Source organism: Budorcas taxicolor, chromosome 25 (assembly GCF_023091745.1).
Source record: "Budorcas taxicolor isolate Tak-1 chromosome 25, Takin1.1, whole genome shotgun sequence".
Classification (NCBI taxonomy): Eukaryota; Metazoa; Chordata; class Mammalia; order Artiodactyla; family Bovidae; genus Budorcas; species Budorcas taxicolor.
In genome coordinates, this window is record NC_068934.1 from 40,305,327 (window position 1) to 40,312,570 (window position 7,244).

The 7,244-nt window shown below is 42.9% G+C and overlaps 1 pseudogene; it reads right to left on the minus strand.

The window, feature by feature from the left end:
* LOC128068570 (serine/threonine-protein phosphatase 2A catalytic subunit alpha isoform-like) lies at positions 1-1,037 on the minus strand (annotated as a pseudogene).
* Positions 1,038-7,244: the final 6,207 nt, after the last annotated feature.

Below are 7,244 nucleotides of genomic sequence, written 5' to 3' on the forward strand. Positions count from 1 at the left end.
TTAAAATTTCATTACAGGGAAATGAGCAACATGTGGCTTGCCTCTGTGAGGGGCTGGGTCAATCTGCAAGAAAGAGTATTTTAGAGTACCATCATGTTCCAAGATTGCAGCTTGGTTACCACAACGATAACAATAGTTTGGAGCACTGAAAATCGTTACTGCATTTCAGGCAAAGCACCAGTTATATCCCTCCATCACCAGCCAATGAGCTCTACACACCAACATGAGGCCATAGGCATGATTAAATGTCTCAGAAATATCCTGCCCAAAGGTGTAGTTAGCTCCTTGAGGAGATATACCCCAACCTCCATGGTCCCTCTGAATCTGACCACACCAAGTGATACATTGCACCCTCATGGGGAACTTCTCATAGGTGATCAAGAGCTCTGATGTGATCCAGTGAATCTATGGATGGTGAGAGGCCACCATGTAGACAGAATATCTGCCCAGCCACTGAGGCAGTGAGAGGAAGATGGTCAAAAAGATCTGTAAAATATTTTCAGACATGTGCGTTTCCATATTTCCTGAAATATTCATCATAGAAACCACACACTTATGTAATCTGTCTCCTCCTCTCATGATTTCCTTGAATAATGGTGATACGTTCACTGATAAGGAATCACAAGACCTACAAGCAGAGTAACTGTTTCCACCAAATAATACCCCCTGTTAGCATAATCACCCATAAACAAGTAATTTGTATCAGGTGATTTACCACCAATTCTAAACAGTTCCACGAGATCATGAAATTGCCCATTCACATCTCTGCAGATGGTGACTGGACATCAAACTTCTTGTACATTGGACTTTTTTTTTTTGGTCAGCATTTCTTTAGCCTTCTTGCAGAGGCTCTTGACCTGGGATGCAGACAGCTGCTCGATCCACTTGTCCACCTCCTTGGTGAATACCTTCTCGTCCGTGGTGTCACCTGCCTGAACCGGCTACCGCTCCTTACTCCTCCTGCTGGTACCTAGTTCCCGCTGTACTTGTGCCTGTACTGGTGGTTTCTCAGCACTAGCGCTGGCCCTCTGGCTCATCCCTCTGTGCCCAGCCACTGGCCACTGCCCTCCTCCACTCACTCTAGGCCTGACACTCTGCTCTCTGTAATCTCCCCCTTCTTTTTGATGCCACTTATTTGTTTAAAAGGTGGGAGGAGGTGGAGTAGTTTGTCTTATAGAATTTTACAAGGGTTTAGAGCAGGGGTCTGCAACACCACTACCAAGGACCAGTAGGGGTCTTTGACCTATTGAGAACCGGGCCGCACAGCAGGAGTGAGACTTCATCTGTATTTACAGGTGCTCCCCATCACTCTCCCGTCCCCGAGATGGGACACTCTTGTTCCAGGAAAACAAGCTCAGGGCTCCCACTGACTCTTCATTAAGATGAGTTGCATAATTATTTCATTATGTATCACAATGTAATAATAGAAATAAGTACACAACAAATGCAATACCCTTGAATCATCCAGAAACCACTCCCCTCCACCACCACCTGTAGAAAACTTGTCTTCCAGAAAACCAGTCTCTAGTGTCGAAAAAGCTGGGGACCGCTAGTTTAGACGATTGCTTCTCTGTTCCTTTACCTATGTAATTCCCTGAAAACTGGGAGTTAGATCTAGACGACTTGAGTTCAACAAGTTTTATTGAAATATTTTATATGTATTTCCATATATTTCTTATGGCACCACTTCAAGAGGCTCATAATTTCCCCCACTCCTATGACAGATGCTGAGATGCAGCAGGTCCTGATGGTGCCAACCTCATGCATTCACTGTAAAACACTTCAGCCTTTCATCTTATGGTTTTAGCATCCATTGATGACCTTTGCCTAGATCCATTGATTCATCAGGATGTTGCAAAACAGAGGATTTATGTTTCTACCACTCCTTCTAAATTTAATTCCTAAAATTCTTCAATTAAAGGTCATTCTTTTAACTGTTTGTAGTTACATGAAATATGCTTCCTATAAACAAAAATAGCATAAATTTTGATGATTACTTCCCTTTCTCAATGCCCATGTTGATGAGTTGGTGCCCTAGCAATGTGTCACTGTGACAAATTAGATGTTATCTATTAGCATTTGGATCTCCTGGCTTTTTATATATTTAATTTATATCAGCTGGTTTGATCTGATGCTAAAATTGTCCCAGTTTTAGCCTCTTCATATGGATTACTAAACTTTTTGTCCAGCCCTCACTGGTCTTTGAAGGCTCAACTTTCTGGCCCTTCAAGATTCCCAGCCTTATCTTGTACAATTCTTGACCCAGTCCTGAAATCAGCCATCTCCTCAAGAATCCATAGATCCTCTGGTGGAAAATGGTATTTAGAGGTCACAAGTTAGACCTCAGGATAATCACTATAAGCAAGCTGCCATCGCTAGTAGGTTTTTTAACCATCAGAGTGATGAAGTACTAAAAAAAAAATAATTAAATGTTACAAACTTAAGCTTTCAAGTTTTAAGACTGCAAGGTTTTACTTAAGCTTTTTTGTTTTATACTTGAACCTCTTTCCTCTATCCACTGATTGTGTTACTTTAGAATAATATTAGCTTTTTTTTTAATTTAAATTTTATTTTTTTACTTTAAAATACTGTATTGGTTTTGCCATACATTGACATGAATCCACCACAGGTGTACATGAGTTCCCAACCCTGACCCCCCCTTCCACCACCCTCCCCATATCAATTACTTGCTTGCTTTAACCTCTAACACACATGCAATACTTTCATAATAGCAGAAGCAATATCACCAACAATAAGGTGTTGGATACAGTCTCAAATTTCTTTGCTTTTTTGTTTTTGGTTTTATTTTGGGTGTGGGGGCATGTTTTTGTTTCTCTTTGTCCTTAGAAGACATTCCACTCTGAATACAGAGTCAAAATTCTGCATTTTAAAGCCACTTACTAAGGTAATCTTTTGTTCTAGGCAGTTATGTCATCAACTTGATACAATTAGGCTCCTTAGTCTTAGTTTGTTCTCAGCTTCTACTGATGTGTTTGTCTATTTTTTGATCCTGTAACATATATACATTGTTGCAAATTCAAACTATAAAATAAGAAGAATTACTTCCTTCTCTGCCCCTCATCCATAAATTATATTTTTAGTAGTTTTTGACTTATTCTTGCCCTCTTTATTATTGAAAATAGACAAATGTGTATGTAAAAATAACAAATTATAAGCACTTTTTTGGCCTGCTTTGTTAAAAAACTGAACAGTGTACCCTGAAGAAATTACCCATCCCACTCCTCCCTCCACCCATATCCTACCCAGGTGTTGGGATGCACTGTGCCTTATTCCACAGTCCCCCCAAATGGTCACTTAAGGTATGTTTGTAATCTTTTGCATTTACAAATGGTTCAGGATGGGGAACACATGTAAACCCATGGCTGATTCATATCAATGTATGGCAAAAACCACTACAATATTATAAAGTAATTAGCCCCCAACTAAAATAAATAAATTTAAAAAAAAAAAAAAAACAGTTGTTGTAGTGAATAGCTTGTGCATATGGTGATTTCTACTTTTGCCAGTGTGTCTTTGGAACAGATCCCTAGAAGTAGAATTGTTGAGTTAAGGGCATATGTGTGTGTCATTTGTTAGATGCTGTCAAATCCACTCTGTGGAGATTGAACAACCAATAATGAATGTAAACAATGTGCACAAATATGGGTTAAGACATAGCACTCTATCTATACACACCTGGTGACGGGGGAGCCTCTTGATATTCTACCCAAGGGTCAGAGTCAGACCTGGCTAGACCTCACGCAGGAACACCGAGGCCCTGGGACTCCTGGGAGGAGCCATGAGGCACCATTGTCTTTACTTTGGCTGAAACAACAGTTTAACAGGCAGCCCTGTTCATCTCAGGCTGAGCAGGAGCTCTGTGTGATTTGTATTTTTTTTTTTTTTTGGTCCTCTTTGATTGATAAAAACACTTCAAAATTATCTTTCTATGTTTGGTTTAGCAGTTAAAATGTTTCAAGGCATGACAGAATTCTATCCATTTGTCCTTAGCAAATGGATATTATTAAATTCACTGGTTTATATGACACTGCTGATCTTTCTTCACAAATGGAAGAAAAACTGACGTAGATAATATGTATTCCGTCTCTTACTCAGTCAACCAACTTGACTTGGATCCCCCCTCTGTCCTCTCTGTACTCACACCTCTAGGCGAGAAATAAAAATCCGCACAGTCTGAAGGCTGAATCCCTCCAGCTTTTGAATCCCTTCAAATGAACAATGCATGCACATTTATTGGAGAATTGGTTCACATTATATTTTCTGGAAAAAAAAAAGTTTAGTTGCTAACGTTTAAAAATCAGGAGATTATACATAAATTTACTTCTGACTTCTCTTGGAAACTTGGCCAACCAGCCTGCTTTCTGGTGTAGCAGTCCCTGGTTGGAGCAGAGGCCAGGCTTCCCCCAGTGGAACCTGTGCTGCCCAGTGTCCAGAATATCTACCCAGCCCTTCCATTCATTTCTCTTGCCTCCTAGGCCATAAATCTGTGAGAACAGACCTAGACTGCTAGCCCCTGAAGATACAGATCACCTGTGTGTTATTGGACTTTGACTCTCTAGCATCCTACCCAGACTCCAGCACACAGGGCTCTCCTTATATGTTTGGTGGGTGATATAAAGTATCTTGTGGATGCCTGCATCACCTTTCTTCCAATACTAAAACCATGTGATTGCAATACTGCTCCAGCCTAGATCTTTGATACAGACTGGCAGCAAATGTCCCCCTGATCTGTGCCAATGTCCCACTACCCAAAGCCACTCATATGTCACTGGAAGGAAAGGAAAGTCGCTCAGTCATGTCCGACTCTTTGTGACCCCATGGACTGTAGCCTATCCTCTGTCCATGGGATTTTCCAGGCAATAGTACTGGAGTGGATTGCCATTTCCTTCTCCAGAGGATCTTCCCAACCCAGGGATCGAACCCAGCTCTCCCGCATTGTAGACAGACGCTTTACCGTCTGAGCCACCAGGGAAGTGCATATGTCACTGGGCTGCTCCTAAAGTCTTCACTTTGCTGTTTGATCTCTTTTCCTCCTAGCAATCTCCTCCCCAACTGAGCACAGCCATGCACATCTCATGGCGTTTCTAGGACGACCGCATGAGATCGCGAATGTATAACATGCACCCAGCACTTCTGTTTATCACATTCTTAGCAGTGTTTTGTCTCCAAGTTGGCAAGAGTCTCCCCATTCTTAGTTTAGCTTAATTTTTCAGCCAAGCCTCAAGGAAGAGATTACAGTAGAAATCTCTGTAATCTGAGAATTTTCCAAATCCCATGTGCAGAGACTGACAGAGGTAAACATTTTATGGGAATTCCAGTGGTGAAGTGGTAAAGAATCTGCCTGCAATGTAGGAGATCCAAGTTTGATCCCTGGGTCGGGAAGATCCCCTGGAGGACAAAATGGCAACCCACTCCAGCATTCTTGGCTGGAAACTTCCGTGGACAGAGGAGCCTGAAGAGTCCATGGGGTTGCAAACAGTCGAAATGACTGAGCACGCACACATGACCTTATCAGAGCCATTAGTGGCCTAAAGGGGCAAATTAGGGCAGGTCAGAGCACATATAATTAGCAGCTTGTGTTCACCACTGCAAGCTCAGGACTTAATCTTCCCTGGGTCCTTGGAGCATGAAGAACTTTGTGAAGGTCCTTCACTTCATGAAGCATGAAGTGGCTTGTGCTGCTTGGGCTGGTGGCCCTCCTGGAGTGTATAGTCAAGTAAGCATGGGGACAGTTAGTGGCATCATCTCTCTTTCTGGGGTTTCTCTTGTCATCCTCTTATCCTTATACCCATCAGAGATAGAAGAGAAAGTAATTCTCTGGCAGTCCAAAGATCAACTCTCACCCATTGATGAGAACCTTGTCATGGGCACTGAGGGGCAAAAGCATCTTGAGGTAGGCCTGCAGGGTTGCACGGCTCTGGGGGTGCCAGTCACATTAGGACCTATGCAAGAACACCACTCCCTGCAGTTGTTCACTGCACAGCCCGTGCAACTCTAGGTGCAGTGCTGTGGAAGCCCATTTCTCCTGAATTTGCCTCAGGGGCTTGTCTCTGCTCTCTAACCTATTCTGGGTGTATTTATTTATGTCTTTATCCACGTAGGCGCCAAATAGTCATCCGGTTTACCCAAGATTACACAACAGAAACTGTATGCAGACCTAGGTTTTTGACATTTCTTTGCACAGCATTCTGATAAAAAGATGACACTCATAAGAATGCTTGGAAAATCCACAGTGCCATTACAATGCCAGGTGTGGCAGTCATACTATAATACAGACAGCTGATTGCTAACCCTTCTTTGTTTCCTTTTCCCCATGCTCAATAAAAGAATCCCTGTAAAGAAGAAGCAGGCCCTGCAAGAAATCTTCAGGGTAAAAATCCTGACAAAAATTTCCTGCAGGCAAAATCTTACAGTCTGTCCGACAATTCTCGTCTTTACTAGAGTTTCTCATCTCATCCCCCGAGGAACCTCTTGAACATAAGTGTTGGGAGGATGGTGCTCCACAGCGCCCTCTGGTGCTCCGGCCTAGCACTGGGGCTCATCTGGAGGTGCCAGGTGGGATGTTAGGGCTGGGGCTCCTGCAGGAGGCAGAAACAGTGGGGAACAGGACCCCATTCCCAGAGGAAAAGGCACTCTCATCCTCAACTCTTGGTCTGTGGTGACTGGACCCAGAAATGACCAGATGGCAGGTCAACATCCATTTCTGTGCCAAGACATTAGATTGAGGGAGATTGTTCTTTCTGAACAAAGTGAGCTATTGAGTGAAGATGAAGAGTGAGCCATGACTAGCCCAATCAAAAGATAGCCAACTGCAAACAAGTGTGCAGAGAAAGGTCACCCTCTGCAAATCCAGGAATGATACCAGAAAAAAGTTGCTGAGCCCCAAAGACATGTGAGGCCATAAAAGTCCAAGACTATAGTTATAGTTTCTGTTGTTGTTGTTGTTGTTGTTGTTGTTTTAAGAGTCTTATCTCTTCTTCAAGAATGCACAGACCAGGCTGAGAGAGAGACAAAAATTGAATACATGTCAAATGAAAGGGCCACCTGCGCATAGCTGACAGGACATGGTCTGAGTTTAGAGGGAGTGGCCTGGGGTGACCTAGGAGGCCCACCTGGAGAAGGAGGCCCTCAGTCTGGGTCTTGAAGAAGAAACTGGAGAGCTTCTCAAATGCAGCAACTTATCTGAGCAGAGGCTGTGAGGAGGAACAGTTGGAAAGTGATTT